Here is a 27,695-nt window from a genome sequence, read left to right as displayed (position 1 = left end):
GCATGGTTATAAAACTCACATGGAGTATTAAACACATTGATTTACGGGGTTTTTCAAAGGCCTTAACGATGTACACACAAAACGACTATTTTAAGCATGAAAAGCACTACTGTAATTACAATTTTGGAACAATCAAACTACCATCTACTATAGTAGAAAATATGGGATTTTCTTGGAACATTTAACATGAACAAACCATTTTCATTCTTTTTCATATAAACATTGTCACTAAAAACTTATGAACTCATCAGCTTAAATGTTGAACTACTCTTTCAAAACCACTTGTATTTCTCAGGGATTCAGTAATACAGATAAACTGCTGCTTTTGAAGAAGGGACGCTGCGGCGTTAGTTTAATTTAATTTTGACATCATATTGTAATTTCTTTTGAAACAAGTACTTTCTACAATGTAAATGTAACACTCATGTTTCTAGCCTATGCATTTATATTAAGATGATAGTCTAGGTTAACCTTTGTTACTCATTTTGAAGAAATAAAAAGGAATTATGTGAATATTATGTGAATTATGTGTTTTATGCTTAATTATTAGCTTTTAATTAATTAAGAATAAAAATAAGCATCAAAATTAAAGTGTGATATAAGCCTGATATCTTTATATAAAGTTGTAGTGGTCGAAACAAGGATTTCGGGGATATAAAGAATATCAAAATCCGAGTTATAACGAAGAAGTTATGACCTGTCGAAGTTTCGCGACAAAACCGGCACGGTGCTAAATGTCGTAAAAAGTGAGTTTTTGATAAACTACTTTTTAGCCTTAGCAATCTAAACAAAATTTGGAGTATTCTTCAAACCGAGAAGTTCGATAAAAAGAAGGCCCAAATCTGACTTCGTATGAGGAAGTTATGATTTTTCGAAGTTTCAGCTTAGCAGTAGACAGCTAAAAACTCGAATTTTAGATCGAGCGATTTTTAGCCGACACAACCTAAACGAGAATCGAAGGTCTCTTCATTAGTATCACAACGGTAAAAAGTCTGACAAAAACGGACGTCGGATGAAGAAGTTATGAATTTTTAACGGATTTCTTGACCCGGTCTGTTAAAAATAATAATATAAAATTTAAATTCAAAATTAGGCAACAAAGTCTAAACGGAAGTTGTAGAGCGTAATTTTAGCTATGTGTGCATATAAAGAACATAAAAAACGGAGCTCGTATGCGAAAGTTATGGATTTTAGAAGTATTGGCGCGAAAACCGAGAAAATTCGCATAGTCACATTTTGCCACGTCACCTTCGCTGAAAGAGTGCAACGTGTCCTGCTGAGTCACCGAAGCTACTGAGTCATGCGAAGCCACGTGTCGGATTCTGATTTGACCGAAGGGAGGTCCAATCTGAGGCTCGCATATGGACCGAACCTCGCACCCCTAGCTCCGAGCCTCGCACATGGGTTACGACTCCGCGGTCCAATCAGCGAGTGCCATCGAGGCCCTCGCACGTGTTGACCACCTGCGCATCGGACACACGCTTCGGACCAATCACAAGAAGCCAGCAGCCCCTTCGCACATGCTACCCTCGTGCGAGCCACCCCCTGCGAAGCCTCTTAGCCGTCGGATCAGGAGCCTCTCAGCCGTTGGATCAGGACTTCAGACCCTATAAATAGAAGGGTACCTGCGAACCCTCCCGGCTAGAATTTATAAATTGCCACTTTTAACCCCTTTTTCACTATTTTGGCTATTTTCACATCCCCCGAAGCCCCGGTACTTATTCCAAATCCCGGAATACTCCACGAAGTGCCCGAGAAGCCCGGAAAATTTATCTTTTCGGTTTCGAAGCCCGACTTTTGCAAAGCTCGGTTTCTCAATAAAACTCCCGGTTTTATTAGAAACGATCGTTTTAGGAAACGAATTGCTGCCCGATTATCATCAAATCATGTGAGTGTATAGTCACTTTCATTTTACACATAGATATGAAATATTTACCTTATAATACATGCTATGTGTAAATATATTAATTGTTTATTTGAGGTGACGGTTAAGTTGATGTTATATACAAGTTTTAAACTGTATAAGTAATTTTTGTCTACAAATATGTTGGGTAGAACATGGGTAGATAGTGATGTGTGATAAAATAACATTGACGAGAGGCCTCGATGTGTTTTGAGATTCAGTCATCTAGCGGAGTTCGGATGACGACCACGGACTTTCTAGACTGTCTAGTGGGAAACATTAGCAGGTCCGCAACCTGTAGGTGTTAATGAACTAAGAGTGTTCATTCGCTGTACTCCATCCCCCTCATGGTTGCCTTTAGGACATGTATGGCTGAGGAAACCCCTTAGCAGTAGTGTCCATCCCGATGATATTCTTTAAGCTAGGTCCCTTGTGATAAGTGTTAGGGACGTAAAGTGAGGATAACGGGAACGGGTAATCAGAGTTATTGTTGATTGATGAACTTAGTAAGTTTATTATTATTGTGGGTTAAAAACCCTATATGCTCACCAGGCTCCCAAGCCTGACCCACTCAGTTTTTTATGTTACAGGTAGTGGACCCCGAGCATAGTCGGAGAACGACGAGAGATTTTTGGATTATAGGCCAGTAGTTGTAAATAACTGTTGAAAGGCTTATAATGTCTTGTTTATGCTTTTGATCTGTATCGGAACATGACATCCCGAGGTTTTGATATATATATATATATATATATATATATATATATATATATATATATATATATATATATATATATATGGAAAACATATACCTTCTTAATGAAGGGTTTTGATAAACTTTTATTATATGTTGTTTGGGGACCAATTCTGCAACATCTTTTAAAAAGATTTCTCTGATTTTATTTTAAAAAACATAAATTAAATCGGTCTTTTCTGGCTGTGAAATTAGGGGATGTCACAGTTGGTATCAGAGCATTAGTTTAAGTGAACTAAGAAATTGTAGAATTTCTAGACTTGAACTTAGAATGCTAAGTGATGATTGTGAGATGAGTGTCTACCATATTTTAGACACGAGCACTAGTTTATTTTAGGGAAGATGCCTAAAATTCCCTTATATGCTAAATGCTATGTGTTTGCCATGTGTGCCATTATTTGTTCGGATCTATGGTCTGTTGCTGACTGGATCTGGAAACCTTATGTGTGTAGGATTCTAAGCGTATGATTACGAGATTAGAACTAACATGTAAACGTTTCGGAGTGATAAGGGAATTGACATGTCTAACAAGGATAAAGACCTAAATTCGCCTTATTCGTTATATAGATTGTAATGGCCAGAACTCATAGTGGAGCTGCAAATGCAAACAGAAACAGGGATCAACAGCCTCAACCTCAAGTAGTTGAGCAAGTACCTGTTGTAGGAGCTGCACCTGCGCCAATGACAATGGCTGGGGTACAAGCAATGATACAGATAATGTTAGATCGCCAAATGGAGGAGACAAGGCGATTACTACAACAGCATAGGGAAAAGACTACGATGCCTGTTGAACAGACCGTATTGAATGAAGGGCAATCAGTAGGAGGGAACTATAGTGGGACTCTTGATCAAGCCAACCCACCGATAGTTAAACCAAACAACCAGGATGGAGGAGTTGATGGACGCGGATGCAAATACAAAGATTTCATGGCATCTAAACCGCCGTGTCTATCTGGAAGTCCGACACCGGTGGAAGTCATGAATTGGATCTCCGAAATGGAGACGATGTTTGAAAGTTACGAGTGCAGCAACAAACAAAAGACTGCACTTGCAATTCCTCTGTTAAAGTCTGGTGTGTTGAGCTGGTGGAAGTTACTAGCTGATTTGATGCCCAAGGGTGAAGCTAGTAAGATGTCTTGGGAAGATTTTGTGGTACAACTGAAATTGCAGTACTGCTCTGAGCAGGATCTTCTAGAAATCAACAATGGGTTCCAGAATTTAAAGAAAGGAAAGATGAGCGTTACTGAATATGCTGCTAGTTTTATGGAAAAGATGAAGCTAGTTCCTCATCTAGTTCCAACTGAACTCTCTAAGGTCAACAATTTTGCCCTCGGATTACTAGCGGACTTTGGTCCGATGGTTAAGCAAGCAACCACTTTGAAAGCCGCCATCTGGGCTGCTAAGAATGTTGAGGTTCAGATCAAAGAGAAGGGTCTGGAGAGGGCAGAAGTTGGTGAAAAGAGAAAATTTGAAGGAACTTCAGGTTCCAACAAGAAAAGCAAATTGTCTAAGTCCAAGAAGTTTGGAGGAGGAGGAGGTGAAGTGAAATGGTGTGAGAAGTGCAAGAAAAAGCACTCTGGGAGATGTAGTGAGGACGTGACTTGCTTCAAATGTGGAAAGACTGGGCATTATGCCAACGTGTGTTCGTCCGACAAGAGGGTATGTTTTGAGTGCCATGAAGTAGGGCATGTTCTTAAAGACTGTCCAAAGAGGAAGGATGCCGCAAAGCCCAATCTACCACCAAAGCCAAAGGCGAGAGCCTTTCAGATGACACTTGAAGCTGCAAAAGAAGAAGTCGATGTCGCTTCCGGTACCTTTCTTGTAAACGAATTGCCTGCCCAAATTTTGTTTGATTCTGTAGCCAATTACTCCTTTATATCGCATGAATTTGGTAGAAAGCTAGCTTTGCCTGTAAATAGGCTAGTTAATGCCTTATTAGTCAAGATTGCTAGTGGCAAGTTTGTACCGGTTATCCATCGTATGAAAAACATCCTTATTGACTTGGATGGGAATAAGTTCCATGAGGAATTATTACCTATCGAGTTAAATGGATTCGACATAGTTTTAGGAATGGATTGGCTTAGCCCCAACGATGCAGAAATATTATGTAGAAAGAAGATAGTAAAAGTAAACCCGCCAGGGCAGGAGTCGTTTATGGTGTATGGAGACAAACGCAGAGTAAATTCTAGAATCATTTCCTTAAGAAAAGCCAGAAAGTGTTTGGCCAAGGGATGTACATCATATCTAGCGTTCATGATCGATGCTAAGATGGAAAAGAAGGAGGTGCAGAATATTCTGGTGGTGTGTGATTATCCGGAAGTCTTTCCCGAAGATCTTCCCGGATTGCCCCTTGATCGACAAGTAGAATTTTGTATCGACTTGTTACCAGGAACGACGCCGATAGCAAAAACACCATATCGATTAGCACCAACAGAGATGAAAGAACTTATGACACAACTTCAGGAGTTATTGGACAAAGGTTTCATTCGACCTAGTTCATTGCCCTGGGGAGCCCCTGTGTTATTTGTAAAGAAGAAAGACAGAAGCATGAGAATGTGCATCGATTACAGAGAGCTGAACAAAGTGATGATAAAGAATAAGTACCCGTTGCCAAGGATCGATGACCTGTTCGACCAGTTACAAGGTTCGAGCTATTTCTCGAAGATCGATCTTAGGTCGGGATATCATTAACTAAAGGTGAGAGAGCAGGATATCGAAAAGACTGCCTTTAGAATAAGATATGGACACTATGAATTTTTTGTTATGTCATTCGGACTAACCAATGCCCTAGCAGCTTTCATGGATTTGATGAATAGGGTTTGTAAACCATTCCTAGATAAATTTGTGATAGTATTCATAGACGACATCTTGATTTATTTGAAAAGCAAGCAGGAGCATGAAAAGCATCTGCATGAAGTGCTATAAGTCCTGAAAAAGGAGAAGCTGTATGCAAAGTTCTCCAAATGTGAATTTTGGATTCAATAATTCCAATTTTTAGGTCATGTGGTTAACCAAGAAGGAATAATGGTTGACCCAACAAAGATTGAAGCTGTGATGAAGTGGGAACAACCAAAAAGCCCTACGGAGATTCGAAGCTTTTTAGGATTAGCTGGATATTACCGAAGGTTTATCCAAGGCTTTTCTTCGATTGCAACTCCATTAAAAACTTTGACCCACAAAGGAGATACTTATGCTTGGAATGAGAAGCATAAGGAAGCCTTTGAGAAGTTGAAGAAGAGATTGTGTGAAGCACCGATTCTTTCGTTGCCTGAAGGAGTTGATGACTTTGCAGTTTATGACGATGCATCTGAAATTGGGTTAGGTTGGTTTCTGACCCAAAGGGATAAAGTTATAGCGTATGCATCGAGGAAATTGAAGGAACATGAAAAGAACAACCCCACTCACGATTTGGAGTTGGCAACGGTAGTATTCGCCCTAAAGATATGGAGGCATTATCTTTATGGCACAAAGTGTAAACTTTTCACTGATCATAAGAGTCTTCAATATCTCTTTAATCAGAAGGAATTGAGCATGAGGCAACGATGCTGGCTAGAGTTACTCAAGGACTACGACTGTGAGATACTTTACCACCCTAGTAAAGCAAATGTTGTTGCTGATGCTCTCAGTCGGAAGGTAAACCTTGAAAAGAAAAGGCCAAGAGCGTTGAGAATTAAAGTTGTCTCAACAATTGTGGAAAGTATAAAGAAAGCTTAAGAGGAAGCTTTGGAGAAAAATGACCGAAAGGAAGAACGTTTGGGCAAAATGTTAGTGTTCGGTACAAACAACCAAGGGTTGAAGGTATTCCAAGATAGGATTTGGGTACCTAAGACGGGTGGAGTAAGAGATCTTCTGATGAAAGAAGCTCACAAGACCATGTATTCGATTCATCCCGGCAGTACAAAAATGTATAGGGATCTAAAACCCTATTATTGGTGGCTGACGATGAAGCTCGATGTTGCTAAGTATGTGGCCGAGTGTGTAACTTGTGCTAGGGTTAAGGCACAACATCAGAAACCGTATGGGAGTTTAGAACCTTTACTCGTACCCATGGGTAAATGGGAAGACATCACCATGGATTTTGTGACTAAACTGCCCAGAACAAGGAACGGTCACGACATGATTTGGGTGGTCGTTGATCGCTTCACTAAGAGTGCGCATTTCATAGCAGCCAAAGAGAAATGGTCTATGGATAAACTTGCGAATTCTTACGTGAAGGAAATTATGAGGCTTCACGGTGTTCCGCTTACGATTGTATCCGATCGTGACAGCCGTTTTACCTCAAGGTTTTGGAGGAGTCTACAAGAGGAATTTGGTACCAAGTTGTGTTTAAGTACAACTTACCATCCGCAAACCGATGGTCATAGCGAACGAACGATTCAAACATTGGAGGATATGCTGAGAGCATGTACCCTAGAATTCCAAGGTAACTGGGATGAACACTTACCTCTAGTAGAATTCTCCTATAATAATAGTTTCCACTCAAGCATTTAGATGGCACCTTATCACGCCTTGTATGGGGAAAAGTGTCGAACGCCATCATGTTGGCTGGAAGCTGGGGAAAAGCAGTTTATGGGACCTGAAATAGTCCATGAGGTGAAAAGTTGAAAGTGATAAGGGAAAGGATCTTAGCTGCTCAAGATTGAAAAAAGAGTTATGCTGACAAGAAAAGACAACTGATAACCTTTGAAGTTGGAGATTCGGTTTTACTTAAAGTCTCGCCGTGGAAGGGACTTATAAGATTTGGGAAACGAGGAAAGTTGAGTCCAAGGTTTATTGGACCGTTCAAAGTTCTTCAGAAGATCGGGAATCAAGCTTACAAGCTAGAGTTACCGAAAGAACTAGAGGGTATTCATAACACCTTTCATGTGTGTTACTTGAGAAAGTTCACGGGAGATGTGCCCGACATAATTTCGATTTCTGAGTTAAGCTTGGATGAATACAAGAGGTTGATCGAAGAACCTGAGGAAATCGTTGACCGTAAGACTATGAAGTTGCGACACAAGATGGTCGATTTAGTGCTTGTGCATTGGAAATATACGAATGGACCAAATCTCACTTGGGAAACGGAGAGTGACATGATGAGTCGCTACCCGCAGTTGCTTGGTGATATGTGATTCCGGGGATGTAATCATCCTAAGGGGGAGAGAATTGTAACACTCGTGTTTCTAGCCTAGGCATTTATATTGAGGTGATAGTCTAGGTTAACCTTTGTTACTCATTTTGAAGAAATGAAAAGGAATTATGTGAATTATGTGTTTTATGCTTAATTATTAGCGTTTAATTAATTAAGAATAAAAATAAGCGTCAAAATTAAAGTGTGAGATAAGCCCGATATCTTTACATAAAGTTGTAGTGGTCGAAACAAGGATTTCGAGGATATAAAGAATACCAAAATCCAAGTTATAACGAAGAAGTTATGACCTGTCGAAGTTTCGCGACAAAACCGGCACGGTGCTGAATATCGTAAAAAGTGAGTTTTTGATAAACTACTTTTTATCCTTAGTAATCTAAACGAAAGTCTTAGTATTCGTCAAACCGAGAATTTCGATAAAAAGAATGCCCAAATCTGACTTCGTATGAGGAAGTTATGATTTTTCGAAGTTTCAGCTTAGGAGTAGACAACTAAAAACTCGAATTTTAGATCGAGCGATTTTTAGCCGAAACAACCTAAATGAGAATCGAAGGTCTAGTCATTAGTAGCACAACGGTAAAAAGTCTGACGTCGGATGAAGAAGTTATGAATTTTTAACGGATTTCCTGTCCCGGTCTGTTAAAAATAATAATATAAAATTTAAATTCAAAATTAGCCGACGAAGTCTAAACAGAAGTTGTAGAGCGTAATTTTAGCTACGTGTGCATATAAAGAACGTAAAAAACGGAGCTCGTATGTGAAAGATATGGATTTTAGAAGTATTGGCGCGAAAACCGAGAAAATTCGCATAGTCACATTTTCCCACGTCACCTTCGCTGAAAGAGTGCCACGTGTCCCGCTGAGTCATGCGAAGCCACATGTCGGATTCTGATTTGACCGAAGGGAGGTCCAATCCGAGGCTCGCATATGGACCGAACCTCGCACCCCTAGCTCTGAGCCTCGCACATGGGTTACAACTCCGCGGTCCAATCAGCGAGGGCCACCGAGGCCCTCGCACGTGTTGACCACCTGCGCATCGGACACACGCTTCGGACCAATCACAAGAAGCCAGCAGCCCCTTCGCACATGCTACCCTCGTGCGAGCCACCCCCTGCGAAGCCTCTTAGCCGTCGGATCAGGAGCCTCTCAGCCGTTGGATCAGGACTTCGGACCCTATAAATAGAAGGGTACCTGCGAACCCTCCCGGCTAGAATTTAGAAATTGCCACTTTTAACCCCCTTTTCACTATTTTGGCTATTTTCACATCCCCCGAAGCCCCGATACTTATTCCAAAGCCCGGAATACTCCACGAAGTGCCCGAGAAGCCCGGAAAATTTATCTTTTCGGTTTCGAAGTCCGACTTTTGCAAAGCCCGGTTTCTCAATAAAACTCCCGGTTTTATTAGAAACAATCGTTTTAGGAAACGAATAGTCACTTTCATTTTACACATAGATATGAAGTATTTACCTTATAATACATGCTATGTGTAAATATATTAATTGTTTATTTGAGGTGACGGTTAAGTTGATCTTATATACAAGTTTTAAACTGTATAAGTAATTTTTATCTACAAATATGTTGGGTAGAACATGGGTAGATAGTGATGTGTGATAAAATAACATTAATGAGAGGCCTCGATGTGTTTTGAGATCCAGTCATCTAGCGGAGTTTGGATGATGACCACGGACTTTCTAGACAGTCTAGTGGGAAACATTAGCAGGTCCGCAACCTGTAGGTGTTAATGAACTGAGAGTGTTCATTCGCTGTACTCCATCCCCCTCATGGTTGCCTTTAGGACATGTATGGCTGAGGAAACCCCTTAGCAGTAGTGTCCATCCCGATAATATTCTTTAAGATAGGTCCCATGTGATAAGTGTTTAGGGACGTAAAGTGAGGATAACGGGAATGGGTAATCAGGGTTATTATTGATTGATGAACTTAGTAAGTTTATTGTTATTGTGGGTTGAAAACCCTATATGCTCACCAGGCTCCCAAGCCTGACCCACTCAGCTTTTTATGTTACAGGTAGTGGACCCCAAGCATAGTCGGAGGACAATGAGAGATTTTTGGATTATAGGCCAGTAGTTGTAAATAACTGTTGAAAGGCTTATAATGTCTTGTTTATGCTTTTGATCTATATCGGAACATGACATCCCGAGTTTTTGATATATATATATGGAAAACATATACCTTCTTAATGAAGGGTTTTGATAAACTTTTATCATATGTTGTTTGGGGACCAATTCCGCAACATCTTTTAAAAAGATTTCTCTGATTTTATTTTAAAAAGCATAAATTAAATCGGTCTTTTCTGGCCGTGTAATTAGGGGATTTCACAGTAAACTTTCAAATTATATATATCATGGCTGTATTGCTTTCTTTACAATGTATTCAATTATTACGATACTACATGAAGTCATCCGCCCTCGAACGATTCTGCCGTTCTGGTTTGGGGGTGTGACACCATGGGTATGGATTTGGGTTATACACATGACCCTTGGAATCCACATATATAAATACATGCAACATGACCTAAAAACGCCAACCGATATACACTTGACATGTTCTTGGAGTTCATGGTGGTTTTTGGTGCATGGAGTTTCTCTCTCAAGAGTCACCTTTGTTCTAGGTGATTTGTGATTCCATTTGAGGTGCAACACTTGGGGCACTAAGTTCTTAAAGGCGAAAGTCTTTCTAGCAACACCAAATACATCAAGACTTCAAGCCACATAAAAGGTTTGTTACCCTAACTATTATCTTATATTGTTTATGTTAAATTGCATGCTAGTTATAGGATTAATGCCTTGGAAACCATTTGCATGTATAATTAGTGAAAACATAGATCCAAGGTATTTAGGGTTGTATGTGCACCATAGGATGTTGTAGTATACAAAAACCCATCAAGGCTGACGAGGAAGTGTTGTAAGTCTATGTTGTACTCGTCACATTCGGTGGAATGAGGTAAACCATTGCAGGAGTGGTCGTTAGGGTTGAGGAAGGATCACCGCATGCCTGGTTCGAGGCGGAAAGTATTGTTGGATGATTTCTCTTATTTTGGTACGATGATCGTTGGATCTAAGGCAAGGTTTGGCATCTGCAACACTCGGTTGGGTGAGACATATAGGCGAGGCCCGTTTAATTGTACATGTTGGGTGAGACCCGTAGGCGAGGCTCATAGGGTTATGATAGTGTGAGTGAGACCAGATGGAAGTTGGCTTGAGCAAGGTACTAGATCATGTTTAGTGTGGGATGACTATATGGTTAGTGTTTGGTATCAATTTGATGGTTAGGCTAGTGTAGCCCTTATTAACTAGACTCTTAGTTGGAGCCTTGTGGTGGGACCAAGTGTGAGACTGTCAGTTTTTGCATTTGATTGGGGAGTTTGTATCTTAATTCAATGGGAGGTCACCAAGTAATTAGAAGATTTTAGATAGATGTAAGTGTGAGTCTTTGGATTTCAGAATTTGAGTCATGTTTTGGGTTGGCACAAAGAATTGGGAATCGCGTTAAGATTCAGATTTCTTTTATGAAAGATCTTTTCAATAGCAAGGTATGGTCAAAGATTCTGCCTGCTAAGGGTATCGGTTGAACAATTTAGAATAAGAATGATGTCTTTCAATTCAGATTACAGAGAGAATATCTATTAATTGTGTTTCGGAATGGTTCTACCTCTGAGGAGGTCAGGTAAAGTTTTGGGGGTTTTGAACATATAGCAGTGAAGTGCTAGTTTTTCCGTATTGAACAAGTTAGTGGATCAATAACTTGTTCTCCGTCAGGGTATATGAGTGCTTTTATGAGTGGGTTTCGTTGGAAGCACTGGAAGGTCGCTTTGAGTATGAGTCAACTTTTCGTCGAAGCACGGTTCGAGAGGAATTGGATGGATCGACTAATTTCTTGGAAGGTAGTAGGGAGCGACTTCGAGGACGAAATCTAATTTAAGTGGGGGAGAGTTGTGACAGCCTGTTTCGAGTCGTTCCATAGTTCGGGGTCGTGACCTGAAGATCGACTATCATAAGGCTACAGGCTTTGGGGGAAAGTGGGGGTTTGGGCCTTTAATGAATTAATAAATTTACTTTGAGGTGCTTTAAGTCGAAAATAATTAGATAGGGATGTAGATCTCCTCAATACCTTTCCATGGATATAAAGATTGTCAAAATCAAAGTTGAAACGAAGAAGTTACAGCCGTTTGAAGTTATGATGGTTTTGGGTTAAGCCATGTACGTTGGGCGTACGGGGAAGTACGCTCTGATAGGATTTAGGTAAAAGAAATAATCTTAAAACCCTTAATTTCACATGCAACATAAAGGATGTATTTTTTCACTATTAAAACCTATAAATATGAACTTCAAATAATAAACCCTAGAAGCCCTAGGTTATTTTTTGAAAATACCAAAGAAGGATTAATGATTACATACCTTATTGTTATTATAGTAAATAACAAGAATCTTTCACTTGTAGATCTCTTGGAAGCAATCACCACAATTGTCGTGCCTCTAATGGTTCAAACCCAAGCTATCAAGAAGGAGGCTTAAGAGAGAGGAGAGGGGAGAGTGAGATGGAGTGACCGAAAATCTAATGCCTAAGGGTCTTTATATAGTGGTGCAAGGAAACCCTAGATAACTTTGATTTGAATATTAAATTAATATTTCAAATCTGGTATTTATCTCATTCCTTATTTATCCACATTGGACATTCTAGAAACCCTAAAATATCCTCCTTGAAACCGTCCACCCTAGGGTTGGACTGTTTTGAAGGCTTTTGTTTAACTATTGAACAATTGCTCTTTAGACTCTGCCATTTTTTTAAATTCCAAAATTAATTCTAACTAGGGTCAATACCCATGCTTTGCATGGGTCGGTGTATCCCATGCTTTTCATGGGCCGGTTATAAGTAAATCTAAGAGCCATTTGAAAATGGATATTGATAATATTAGATCGAATTTAAAAAGATCCGAGTACACTGAAAGCAGTTGATTGATTGAAAGCATCAAAAAAAAAAATAAGCCAAGGGTATTTTTGTCAATCAATCTTTATCATTGTTGTAGGAGTATCTATGTCTTCAGCTCTCTCCCAACAAGCGTGACCCTTTATTGCATCACCCACTTTCATTTCATTGTTTTACAAACAAAATCTTTGAATACATAGAAAAAAAAACAAAGTACCTAAACATATGTAACATATGGTTATGCATTAGCTTTGAGCAGATGATCGGTAGCCCAATGAATCGCTTCTATTGAATTCCCCAGCTCTCCTTTCATCAACCCATTGTCCAAGAGATAAACTTGTTTCTGAAAACACAACACAATGATTGTTAGAGCAGTATTTTCAAAATGGAAATCAGATCAATCGTCAAGGTAGAAGATGACTTCTAAAAATGCAGCAAGAGTTTGCAATTTGCTTGATAAATCATGTTCTAAAATGATTGGAGATGACATTATTGGTTCCAAATAATATGTAATAACAAAATCGAGAAGTTATACACCCAAACCGAATTGAATAAAAGGGATAAATGTAGATATTTAAATAAAAAAAAAAGTGAAAACCCAAACATCACCACACGATTCAATTCATCGGACAAAGATCCAATATTTTACAAAATCATAATAAAGAGTAACATGGTTCAACAAATCTCCGGATTATATTAATAATAATAGAAAACGTACCTCGAGAAATAACACAACAGCCCCTTATCAAATATTTTCCTTGTTTCCTTGTAATCCACTGCATCAATAAGTTAAAGAAAGAACCAAATAACAGAATTAATAAAACAGAATCTGGAACACATATCATATTACTTGTGATTAACAATATAAGTTGTAGAATTTAACTATTAACTGAATTTGGTACCAACTAAAACTACAAAAACCGAATGTTACCTAGATTTCACGAATATTTCACTATCTCCTACCAAGGTCGCAATTGTAATCCAGTACCAATAACCTTCGGCATAGAACCCTCTAGAATATTTTAATATATTAATTACAATAAATGTAATAATGAATAAATATCAGTTTCATTAATTGACTTACCTTCTACTTTTCAAAATTCCCAAATTAAAGTTTATTTGTTTCTTTTGTTTATTTTTTAAAATTATTTGTTTAAATTTAAAAGATAAAAAAATATTTCAATTTTAATAATTGATTACGTTTCTTAATTTCGTATAAATCCAAAGTTCTCAAATATTTATACCTTCGTATATAACTTTTTTTTTTTTAAATCAACTTATGTAATACATGCGTTTAATACCAAGTGTGTAACACCCGCGGATTCAGGCTAGTCAATTAAAATATAATAAGTGTTAAAATGATTTTTTATAGAAGATTATTTACGATAAATAATCTTAACCAAAGTAATAGTTAGGGTCAACAATTGTAAGATATTTGATTTTTATAAGATATAAAAGTCAGTCGCACATAAGGAATGTGTGACATAAAAATCTAAGATCTGAATGATTTACTTTTAGCTAAAGTCACAAAAAAGAAAATTGTAGTGCTTTTTAAAATAAGAATTTTTAGAAAAAAAAAACCAAAAACAGAGTCCATACGTGAGATTTATGATTTTAGCAAAATTATTTAATTTTATAAAAATATGGACGAAAAATAAAGTCAAAATTAGCCGACAGAGTTTAAACGAAAGTTGTAGACGTCGTCTATAGCTACGTGTGGATATATAGAACGTCAAAAATGGAATTCATATGAACGAGTTATACTTTATAATAGCATATTTACGTATTAAAATAAAGTATAAATCTTATATATATATATATATATATATATATATATATATATATATATATATATATATATATATATATATATATATATATTATTAGAAAGATATCGATGATGCGATCGTTATAAGACTAGTGTTGAGTACTTTCAACATTAGTTTAGTACAAATATCGTTAAATCTATTTAAAATAGTATTATAAATGAGTGCTTAGTCGTTTAAATAACTATAAGGCCATTTAAGTAAGTACAGATGGTGGTTTTTGAAAAATCCGATTACTATAGATAAGAGGTTTTAGACTCTCACATTTCTTGCACCATTCTCTTGATTCTAGAGTGTTTCTATTTTTATCCTGGAACATTTCGGTCCCTCGTGATTTGACTTCTTTTTTTCGTAGTTTTAGTATAGTAAGGTGAGCGCCACAATAATAGTTTTAGAAAAAAAAGATTCTGTAACGAAATTCTGACCACGGAGTTCTAAGTTTTCGCTAGAAACACTATAAGTTGAGATACACCTATTACACTTTAAGGATAACTTATGATTAAATTCGTTATCATTATTATGAACCTAAACAAGATTTATCAGTGAGTCGAGGTCGTTATACTAATTGATCTACTTACGGGGATGATGTCTAGGTTAGATTTAGTGAGGTGTTTAAAGTGGGATTTCAAAAACAGTATACTTTGTATACCAAATAGACCCTACCTCCGATATGATCCTACCTGATTGTCCCTTATCAGCTATAGATTAGTAGACTTTGAATTAATGATGAATTTAGACTAATAATTAGTCGCAATAAATATTAGAGTAAGACTTAGCGATAATGATACTAGGTTGCATCAAAGGAAGAGATAGTTTCTAGAAGCGAAGCAATGTCCGAATTTCGAATTGTCACTTTAACAAGTGAGTGCATAGTTACTTTCATATTATACATAGACATGAAGTATTTAATATTAATACATGCTATATGTGCTTATTATCTGTGTTCCTGATATCTTTGCTAGACGAATGATTTATAAATGTTTTACATGATTTAAACTGTATATAAACTTTTATACCTATAAATATATTGGGTGAAGATTAGTAAATGAAAGATGATGTATAAGATGAGAGATGAAAGATGAAATAAATGATGAGAGGCCTTGATTGTAAAGATGATGTCATCTAGCAGAGTATAGATGACAACCACAGACTATTCTAGACATTCCAGTGGAACGCTAGCAGGCTCGCAACCTGTAGATGTTTTTAAACTAAGTGTTCACCAGATGTACTATAAAAACCCATTGACATGTATTGTGGGTGGACTTCTTAGTGTAGTACTGTCAATAAAGGAGATAAACCCTGACAACTATGGACTTGGTTCCTTATAGATGAATGCTGACAGCTATGGACTTAGTGCCTAATAGATAAACACTAACAACTATGGACTTAGTGCCTATTGGACGAACGTTGGCAACTTTGGAATTAGTACCTGATGGATGACATTGGTAGCTATGGACTTAGTGCCTATTAGATAAACCCTGACAGTGATGTACTTCATGCCTATGCCTTAGGAAAAACCCTTAGGAATAAATATTGGAGAATACATACTAACCAGTATCATGGAGGAATCCTTTAACTAGTATTGTTAGTATAGATGATCCTTAGGTACTCACTAGGTTTCCCAACCTGACCCACTCAGTTTATTGTATCACATGTAGTGATATTAAAGATACATTTTGTTGAGAGATTCAAGGAGTATTAGGCCACTAGTTTAATTATTGTAAGGCTTGTAATCTTTTGTTATTCTTATGTTATTGTATTGACGATGACATCCTAATGTTTAATATGAATAAAACACATTACTTCGGAAATCCTTTGATAATATCATTATCATGTTTTCTAGAAACAAATTCCGAAATATTATTCTTCAAAAGGATACTCTGATTTTTAAGTAAAGAATGAACAAATAGGTTTTCCTGGCCATGAAATTGGGGATGTCACATAGTGTGATAATAATTTTTTCCTGATGTGGTGCCATTCAATGGTTATAACACAGATAGAAAGAACTTCTCATTTTGAAGTTTTGATGAAGAACATCAATCTAGTATTGCAAATTGTGAGGTAAAGGTATCTGATATCCATGATATCTACCTGAAGCATATCACAAATATATGATTAGTCTAAAGCTACAAAATCCATCTATCTACAAAACTTTGACCTATCCTAGGTTGATTTACCTCAAAATGGGATTCAATAGCAAGAACTCTTCATCTTCAATATCCACCTACAATTGTTTCACATAATTTTGCTAAAAGGGTAAACTTGTCTTTTTATATAATGCTCGCTTCAGTTTCGAGGGGCTATCTTGCCATAAAACAACACTTTCACTCTCCAGGTCCTCTTAGGCCATTTCGTCTTTGAAGGCATAGTACTCTTTTTTCCCCTAGTTGTTTTTGGTTCCTGTTGGGCAATTTTTCCCCTGCCTTATGTTTTGGTTCAATTTTTAGCCTTAATCAAATGCTTGTTCAAGAAGGAAATTGGTTAGAAATACTTCTGGAAGTGATGTGTTAAAACAAATAATACACTCAAAGCAAGATTATATGAAGATAAACTTAAAAAAGAAAAATATAACCTTTCAAGAATTCTCACTGAAAGAGTCCAGTATCACCCTCCTGTGCAACCTCTCATTGTGAAGTACACCAATCCTTCAATCCTAAACCTACACAACAAACCCAGATCAATCAATTAATAAAACCCCACATTTATTCATTTGAGCGACCAAGTAAAATCCTACCACCATATCATAATTATCATGTTATAATACATAATTAAGGTTATAAAGCCTTACAACGATCAATAAGAGGGGCGATTAGATAAATTCCATGAAGTTCCTATGTTGCTAAAGGTCTGATCTATTTTAAGTGATGAAAGTAATAAAGAATAAGTGAAGATAAAAAAGACACATATTTTTCTTACCATGTAAATAGAAGATCTTGGTGTCAACAACTAGGTGTGAAATCCATTTTGATTTTCAATAAAAATGGATCGGCCACAAGTTCTACCTATGAGAATGAGTTAAAATGTTTTTAGGATCAACATGGATTTCATTCACCACACATTATCTTTGTCAGGAATCCAACAATGAAACAATGAAACTGCAAGATGAATATTATATACCCTTCCATCCCTTTGATGCAAAATTCTCTTCAAGATCCTTCTTTGAAAATCATGGATTAGCTCATCCGTTAATTTATTTAGGTTGTTAATATCCTATCTCATGTGAACATAGAACATATAAAATGGGATCATAAACCCTAAAATCATGATATTAAAAATTTATTCACGGACCTGAATACTCTTTTCAGCCACAAAATCATTTCAACACTTTGTAACAATTAGTTGTTTACAAAATTCTAATAAAAATGTAATTAAATTTTAAGAAAAAGAACGAAGAGATTAGAGAAATTGCCATAGTGCCATCAATTCCAAAGTGAAAGAGACCAAATTATGAGCTTTTAACAACCCAAAATTTTATGGGGTTCGACACACAAATATCTACACCAAAATATAGAAAACCAAATTCATGATTAATTAAACCGAAATTGAATCAATAACAATAGTAATTGAATCGAAACTGAAAAAGAAACCTACATGATAAATCGAAGTTGCAGGGGCTGGGAAATTCAAAGGTTGAGCAATGAAGATGGAGCAAAAGCACTATTATTTTTGGGGACGCATCGGAGAAAGTTGGAGCTGAAGTGTCACACCCCCGAACCAGACGACGGAAACCTCTAGGGTTTGGGTGACCTCGTCTTGTAATATCATCACAGTGTATATAATTGAATCAAAGACAACATCATCATCACACATGAAATATAACAACCATCATAGTTTACATCAGTGTGTAGGTTTACAAATTACATTCCAAATGTCAATGTATGATGATAACAAAAATACACAAAAATCCACGTGTTCCTAATGACCAACCTGCTTAACGATTCCTTGAGAATACAAGTTATTTTGAAAACGGTCAACATATATAATGTTGGTGAGTTCATAAGCATGTTTGTAAGAAAAGTTTTGTATCATTTGTAAATTCCAGAAATCCGATATTTTCCACAAAAATTGTCTGAGCGTTTTGTTTCAAATCTTGTATTATAGCATGTGTTCATATTTTGAAAATGTATAAAGAGAGAGTTCTAGAAATTTCTATATTTTCTGTTGTAAGTAAAATGTAAGGTATCGTGTTTGTTTCCTAGAAAATCCGATATTTTCTGTCTGTAAAAGCGTTGTAATCTTTAAACCATAAGACCCAAGTGTTATAGAAATGAATAGCTCATACGTGTATCAAAAGTATAGTATAGGTATTCCGTAAATTTATCGTGTTGTTAAACTCTATGTGAGTCGTTACAACCATACTTGATATGATTGATCTGCCTGTCATGACGTTTTTTAGGCATTGACTTGTTTAAGGTAAGACATTTGCCACCCTAGACTGGTCTAGTCTAGCTATGGTGAGTAGCTCAAGTGCGGGGCTATCAACCCCATATAGATCTATACACAAAATCTCGCTCTCTCTCCAGGAGACTCTGGTTATAACTATAGGACTTGAGGTTGTACACTAGGTAGGTACAGATGAAAGAACGTCTCACAAGAACCTTAACAAAATTTACGCGAACAGTGTATCACATTGTTTACTGTTTTAAAATAATGTTTCGAGTATGCATTTGATTACAAAACATTGGTGATGAAAATACCATTTATTTTTTTCAAAGTGTTAAGTATTGATTGTTATTGGCCCAATTAACATAAAATGAGTCGGGAGGCCCAGTAAGAAAATAACATGTAATGAGAACACAAGGCCCAGTAAGCATGTAAATAGGTATTTAAGGCCCAATAAACCTGAATTGAATATATGAGGCCCATCAAACGTGTAAATTGGTCAATAAGGCCCAATAAACATGAAATGAATATATGAGGCCCATCAAACGTGTAAATGGGTCAATAAGGCCCAATAAACATGTAATAAGTATACAAGGCCCAATTAAAGTGAAAATGACGTAATTAGCCTATTTGTTATTAAAATGCTTGTTTTGGCTCAATTACTACCAAAGTTCATAAAAGGCCCACTTTCTCTAGAAATGACCTTTTTGGCCCAAATAAACAAGATTTTTCAATAAAAGCCCACTTTTGTCAAATTTTAATTTTTTGGCCCACTAAAACCAAAATCTACAACAAAGGTCCATTTTCATTTCAAATGAAATTTTTAGCCCGTTAAAAACCGAAAGTTTGTAAAAAAAAAGGCCTATTTTTAAGTCCATTAAGGCCAAAAATTTACATTTCAAGCCCATGAAACCGTGAATTTCCACATAAGGCCCCTTTTTATGAAAAATGACCATTTTAGCCCATTAAAACCATGAAGGCCCAAAATAAGCCCATTTTGTCAAAAATAACACTTTTGACCCATAATCTATGAATGTCATAATAAGTCCTTTTTATAAAAAAGGACTCTTTTGACCCCTTTAAAACCGTGAGTTGTCACAAAAGGCTCACTTTTTGTTTATTTGTCAAAAATGGACCCTCATTAGGTTTTCTTTTGTTTTAAGGTATCCTTTAACATGTTTTATCTTTTCAACAACATAATGACTTACATTATGTAACTTATTTTCCTAAGATCTTCAAGACTTGGAAATATATCAACTTTATGAGGGGTTAACATAGATTCATAACATATTTGCACAACACATCATGAAAATTCACACAAGTATGCATAAAGACTTAGATCTAACACAAAACCAACTTGTATTCTCCTCCAAAACATAGTAAAACTGAAAACAAGGGGGTATGAAGCTCACCTTGGTGATAGATTCGGCTTTGATAAAGAAATGAAAAAGAATAAAGGTGTTTTCGGCCTTGGGGTGTTCCTTTTGGGAAGACTTTCGAACTTAAGAAGTTGTAGGTGATGGGTTTTGAGCATTCTAACACTTCCTAAGTGTACATGCAACCCTAATAACCTTGGATCTATGTTTGCCTAATTATCATGCAAAGTTGATTTCCAAGGCTATGATCCTATCTGGCATACATGGGGAACAATTTTAACATCAATAATAGATAGAATTACATACCTTGTTGTTGCAAATGTTCTTTGAAACCTTGTGAGCCTAGCACCCCAAGTGTGATGCCTCAAATGCTTAACACAACACCAAATGCTATGGAGTAAACTTGGAGAGAATGTATAAAACACTAAAATCGGCCAAGCCCTCTTGTTTCCCTTGTAGTAGTGCGGATTTTGGAAGAAACATGACCTTTATATAGTGTTGACACATCTAGGGTTACACCATGTAAACCCTAATGTGTCATGACTCTTCATTTCCATGACCCATGGGTTTGTAACTCCCATGGAGCCTCCATGGAGTATCCAATGGGTCCAACCCAACTTGATTATCCATGGAGCCTCTTAGCCCACTATATATGTTATGGATGATTTACATAATCAACCCATATATTTAATTAGTAATCTTTTGATCACTTAATTAGTTCTAAATTAATTCTTGATCAAACTAATTAAATAATATTATTAATATATTAGAACTTATAATATATTAATAAACCATATGTGTTATTTCTCTCATTTAGTTTATCCAATTGCATGGTGCCATGGAACCCAAATGGACCATGCCGGGTCGGGTCAAGTACATACTAGAAATGGTTATGGATTTAGACACCTTATCCAACAGTCTCCCACTTGGATAAGTCTAATAACTATAACTGCAAGTATGACTTCAGGAACCGATCGGCAATCGTAGCTCTTTTCAAGGTTTCTCGGAACTGAGAAGATGAAGGTACGCCATTTCATATAAGGGATCATATAATCCTCTGTTCTAGATATCTGCCGAACAAACACATGGAACATAGTCTTGCTTATTGTCCATCAGTTTGTTTCCCGATTTCCAATTTGTTTGACAAAGAACTTAATTGAACACATCAACTTAGTTCTGACCGGGCCCGGTACATGGGTCAAAACACAATCATCGAGGGGCCCAGATATCAACTTCTAATCCAAGAAGGAACAGATAAACTTCGACTCACATGCTTGTTGTACTACTTGTTAAATTACACACAAACGCACGTTTTATAACATCGAGTTACCAATGCATATTTGCATGATCAATGTATAACTAACTCATAGTTAACAAGTCATATCTGTAGGTTTGAAGATTTATATGATATTACTGTCTCGCAATCACTCGAGATAAATTCCATGAAGTGATACCAGCGAGCGTGGGTTGAATCCAATACTCAGAACTTATGAGCACTCATGAGTGTTGAGGCTATGTCCAACATCTTAGACCTCTACAACCAACTCATGACAGTCTTACTTCATATCTACTTCCAACATATGACTGACTGTGGATAATTTGAATAATATGTAAAACAACATAAATATTCTGGAAGTCAAAACATGCAAAAGAAATAATAGTAAACGATTGACAAAAGATAGTAACACTTTAGTCATAAATAAACACAACTTTTATTCATCATCAAATGTCAATTACATTTTACAAATTTCAAAATTATCTAACTACTAAAACTAATATCATCCTTCAACCCTATGCTCCTAGCATGCTGGAGATGCTTAACCCTACCCAGTCCCTTCGTGAGGGGATCTGTCGGGTTCTCATCCGATGATACTCTCTTTGCCACGAGAAGTCCTTCTTCTATGCGATGTCTGATGAAATGATATTTTCTGTCGATGTGTCTGGATCTCCCATGATCCCTTGGTTCCTTTGCTAAGGCAACTGCACTTTCACTATCATAGAAAATCTCTATGGGCTTCGATATAGCTGGTACAACTCCAAGGTCTCCAATGAAGTTCTTTAGCCATATAGCCTCTTTTTCCGCTTCGCTTTCCGCTATATACTCTGATTCACAAGTTGAATCAGCCACTGTCTCCTGCTTGGAACTTTTCCAAGAGGTTGCTCCTCCATTTAAGGTAAAGACCCAGCCTGACTGAGAGCGGAAATTAGCTCTATCAGTCTGGAAGCTAGCATCACTATACCCTACAACTCTCAAGTCATCACCCCCACCAAGGGTAAGGACCCAGTCCTTTGTCCTCCGCAGGTACTTGAGAATGTTCTTTACCGCTGTCCAGTGAGCCTTACCAGGATTCCCCTGATACCTGCTAACCATGCTTAAAGCAAAGGCTACATCAGGATGAGTACAGGTCATAACATACATGATCGAGCCAACTACCGAAGCATAAGGTACCCGACTCATTTCTGCTATCTCATCTTCAGTACTCGGGCTCTGAGTTTTACTAAGTCTAGTATTACTCTGGATGGGTAACTTTCCTTTCTTGGAATCTTGCATGCTGAATCTCTTCAACACCTTGTCCAAGTAGGTACTTTGACTAAGTCCAATTAGTCTTTTACTCCGATTTCTCAAGAACCTTATCCCTAGAATATAGGCAACTTCTCCTAGGTCCTTCATAGCAAAACACTTCCCAAGCCACGACTTAACTTCCTGCAGAGTTGGGATGTCATTTCCTATGAGTAATATGTCATCCACATACAGTACCAAAAAACTAACTATACTCCCACTAGCCTTGACATATACACAAGATTCATCTTCACTCCTAGAGAAGCCAAACTCTTTGACCTTCTCATCAAAGCAAAGATTCCATCTGCGAGGTGCTTACTTTAATCCATAGATGGATTTCTCAAGCTTACACACTCTATTAGGGTACTATGTGCTGACAAAACCCTCTGGCTGATTCATGTAAACATCCTCAACCAACTTTCCATTAAGGAAAGCGGTTTTGACATCCATTTTCCATATTTCATAGTCATGAAATGCAGCTATGGCTAACAATACCCTAATTGACTTAATCTTGGCTACTGGAGAAAAAGTCTCATCATAATCCACTCCAGGAGTTTGAGAGAAGCCCTTTGCTACCAGTCGAGCCTTATAAGTGTGTACATTACCATCCATGTCGGTCTTCTTCTTGAAGATCCATTTGCACCCAACTGTCTTACGACCTGGTATATTCTCAACCAAGTTCCAAACTTGATTGTCATACATGGATTGTATCTCGCTATCCATTGCCTCTTTCCATTTAGCAGACTCACGGCTTGCCATGTCTTCCGCATAGATGTTAGGTTCATCTAGACCTACTAGTGTCTCATCACTAATAAGCGTCTCACCTTCCGCAGTAATATGGAGACCATAGTAATGCTCAGGTACATTCCTAACCCTTGTGGAACACCTCAGGGTACAACTGGAGGTATAATTGGATCAACAGGAGGTTCCTCCTCAAGTAGACTGCTAGGGTTTGAGGTTCCTTCACCACTTGACTCTTGAAGTTCTTCAAGGTCAATTTGCCTCCCACTGTCTCCTTGGCTTATAAATTATCTCTCTCGAAAGACAGCCCTCCTTGCTACAAAGACCACATTCTCACTAGGTTTGTAGAAGAGGTAACCAAAGGATTTTTGTGGGTAGCCGATGAAAATACACTTCTCACTTCGAGGTTCGAGCTTGTCATGAGTCTCGCGTCTCACAAAAGCCTCGCAACCCCAAACCTTGATGTGGGCTAGACTAGGAACTTTTCTAGTCCACATCTCGTGAGGTGTTTTGGCAACCTTCTTTGTAGGGACCAGATTAAGGATATGGGTGGCAGTCTCTAAGGCATACCCCCAAAATGAGATTGGTAGCGTAGCTCGAATCATCATGGAACGAACCATATCCAACAAGGTTCGATTACGCCTCTCAGCTACACCATTCAACTGTGGTGTCCTGGGAGGTGTCAATTGTGAGACAATCCCACATTCCCTTAGATAGTCGAGGAACTCAGTACTAAGATACTCACCACCATGATCGGATCGAAGCATCTTAATGTTCCTGCCCAATTGATTCTCGACTTCCTGTTTAAACTCTTTAAACCTCTCAAAAGTCTCTGACTTATGCTTGATTAAGTAGACATATCCATATCTACTGTAATCATCCGTAAAAGTCACATAATAACGATTAGTATCCCTTGTGGCATGTTTGAAGGGTCCACACACATCCGTGTGTATAAGGTCCAACAAACCTTCACCCCTCTCACAAGAACCTGTGAAGGGTGACTTTGTCATTTTTCCAAGTAAGCATGATTCGCAACTATCATCTGACTTTAGGTCAAATGACTCCAAGACTCCATCCTTTTGGAGTTGGCCTTTGCGTTTCTTGCTTATATGTCCAAGATGACAATGCCATAATGATGCTTTATCCAAGTTATTATCATTAGTATAATCAATACACAATACATTATTTCCTAGGTTATCTACAACAGACACAACTTCATATACACCATCACAAGGTAATGCTTTAAAATAAAACATATTATTAAAGAAAGCATTTATTCCACCAGTTTCATTATCAAAAGAAAAGGTAAAACCTTATTTATACAAAGCATGAAAGGAAATAACATTTCTTGCCATTTCTGGCGAATAACAACATTTATTCAAATCTAAAGTAAATCCACTACTAAGCAACAGAGTATAAACTCCAATCTTGGTGACAGGTGAAACTTTCCTATTAGCCATGATCAAGTTTATCTTTCCATGCTCCACATTCTCACTTCTTCTTAGTCCCTGCAATTCAGAACAAATATGAATACCGCAACCGGTATCAAGGACCCAAGAGTTAGAATAGAGTGAATTATTAGATGAACTAGTGTAAATACCTGCATGGTTGGGTTTAACCTTCCCATCCTTCAAGTCTTGCTGGTACTTTGGGCAATTTCGTTTCCAGTGCGCCTTTTCGTGGCAGTATAAGCATTCCACCTCTTTCGGATCAGAAGAAGGTGTAACGAAACCTTTCTTGGTCCCGCTAGAAGAGGAGCCATCAAGAGTCTTACCCTTGGTACCCTTCGAAGGGTTCTTTCTTTTCTTCCCTCTACCTTTCTCGATTGCCAGGATAGGTGCTGAGTTTGGAGTAGTAGCAGGAGTGGTCATAACCGACTTACCTTTAAGACCTGATTCTGCGGTCTTTAGGAGTCCCTGAAGTTTGCTAAGTGTAACTTCCTCCTTATTCATGTGGTATGTCATGCGGAATTGATCATAACACGAAGGTAAGGAGTGCAAAATAATATCTATTGCTAACTCCTTAGGGAAGTTCACATTCAACTTCATCAAATGGTCCACATACCTTTGCATTTTCTGCAAATGGTCCGTTATGGGTTCTCCATCTTTCATTCGGGTTGTGATCATAAAGGAGATGATTTCATATCGCTCTTGACGAGCACTCTGATGGTAGCGGTCCATCAAATCCTGGTGCATCTCAAAAGGATAGTAGTCCTCATAGGACTTTTGGAGCTCGGCTGTCATGGTGGCCATCATGATGCATGCCACTTTGGTTGCATCTCTTTCATGTGCCTCATATTCAGCAAACTCCTCAGGAGTAGTAGTTGGCTCAGGCTCCTTAAGCTCCTTGTCAAGAACATATTCCTTTTTCTAGTAACGAGTGACCATCCTGATGTTTCTGATCCAGTTAGTAAAGTTGGATCCATCAAAGATGACTCTCCCACAAAGGTTCATGAGAGAGAATGAGCCTGTAGGGTTTGAGCCAGGAGTAACATTGTTGGAAGACATCTGAAAAGAAGAAAGTAAGTTTAGTTTAGATATAGGGATAGTCCTTAATAAAACACCCAAATGTAATATTAAGGCTAGGATCCAATCACAATATATTATAACCTAGAAGAGGGATGTCGTAATCCAAGTTATAACATATTTGAAAGGTAGGTGAATGACGATTCACTAATTTCCACCATGAAAATGAAATATAAATTATTAAGTTTTATTTGGCTTTTAGAAATTCCTAGAATCTTTGAGATTCATTGAACTTTTCAATGGCATGTTTCAATCTCGAGTGTGCCCTTCATGTTTTGTGACTGGGATACCGAGGATCACAAAACAAGGTGTGAAGTAACCATGCAAATTACTTGGTACCCTTAATGTTTTTCACTTAATCGTTGTGCCGGTAAACCACACGCGCTCCTTCCGACCTCATGAAAAACCATAAGTCACCCTTTGCCTTCCTTGTTAAGTCCAAGTTAGTGTGCCGGTAAACCACACACGCTCCACCAACGACTTAAACAAGGTGCAAAGTGTAATCTCATGGATTAGCACCTTATTCACATTTTTCCTAAAGTAACTAAGATTGGGAATTTATAAAATATTTAGTTACTTTATAATAATCATTATACTTTTAATGAGAATTTATAAGTCCTTGTCTTATCCGTTCGGTTAACGACCCTCCACCAGTCAAGCAAGCGATGGGTGAGAGTGGACACCCATTAAGTCACCATTTTATAGGCAACAACCTTATACCCACCTTATAGACCAGCTTCGTGAATGAGGCGTACTAGCGGTAAGATGACTTTGTTCTTATACATATATATATATATATATATATATATATATATATATATATATATATATATATATATATATATATATATATATAATTATTAAATCATAATACTATAAGTATAAGGGTTGAATTTTAACTTTTAAAATTCTAAGGGTTGGAACTAAAGTTTTAATCAAGACTTTACTTGTTCCCAAACTTGAGGGCAAGTTTTGTAAACTTTCAAAACTTTTCATTTCTTGTAACTTATGAGTTAAATAGAGTAATAAAAATGAAGACTCTTCATTTTTCTAACTCTTGTGTTCTTTTAATGGTTCTTAAAACAAAAGAGACTTTTGGTTTTCCATAACTTGAGGACAAGTTATGCACTCCATTAAAACACATTATGATCATGAATTAATCTACCACATAGGTTACAAACAATTCCTATGATCATCTAAACATCATAAGATCAAGAACATGAACATGAACACTTTCATGAATCAAAACTTACATTTAAAACTTTGTAATTTTGATAACTTGTTGTTGTAAATGGATTAGCAAACACATTACACCATCTAAAATGAGTTTTCAAGTACCAAAACAGTTTAGGGTAATGTTTCTAGTCCATTTCCAGCAACTAAAGTCGAAAATCTGCATTCTGAGGCTTCTACTCGCCGAGTGCATGAACCTACTCGGCGAGTAGGTTAAAGATACACATGAACTCGGCTAGTCCCCCCATGGACTCGGCGAGTTCATCAGGCAGATTGCAAAAATATCGACTTTTTTCAACTTTCTAGCACAAATAACAAACAA

This window comes from Lactuca serriola, chromosome 1 (assembly GCF_051521515.1).
Source record: "Lactuca serriola cultivar US96UC23 chromosome 1, Lser_US96UC23_V15, whole genome shotgun sequence".
NCBI classification, from domain to species: domain Eukaryota; kingdom Viridiplantae; phylum Streptophyta; class Magnoliopsida; order Asterales; family Asteraceae; genus Lactuca; species Lactuca serriola.
The sequence above is the reverse complement of the archived record's forward strand: the minus strand, read 5'-3'. Positions refer to the sequence as shown.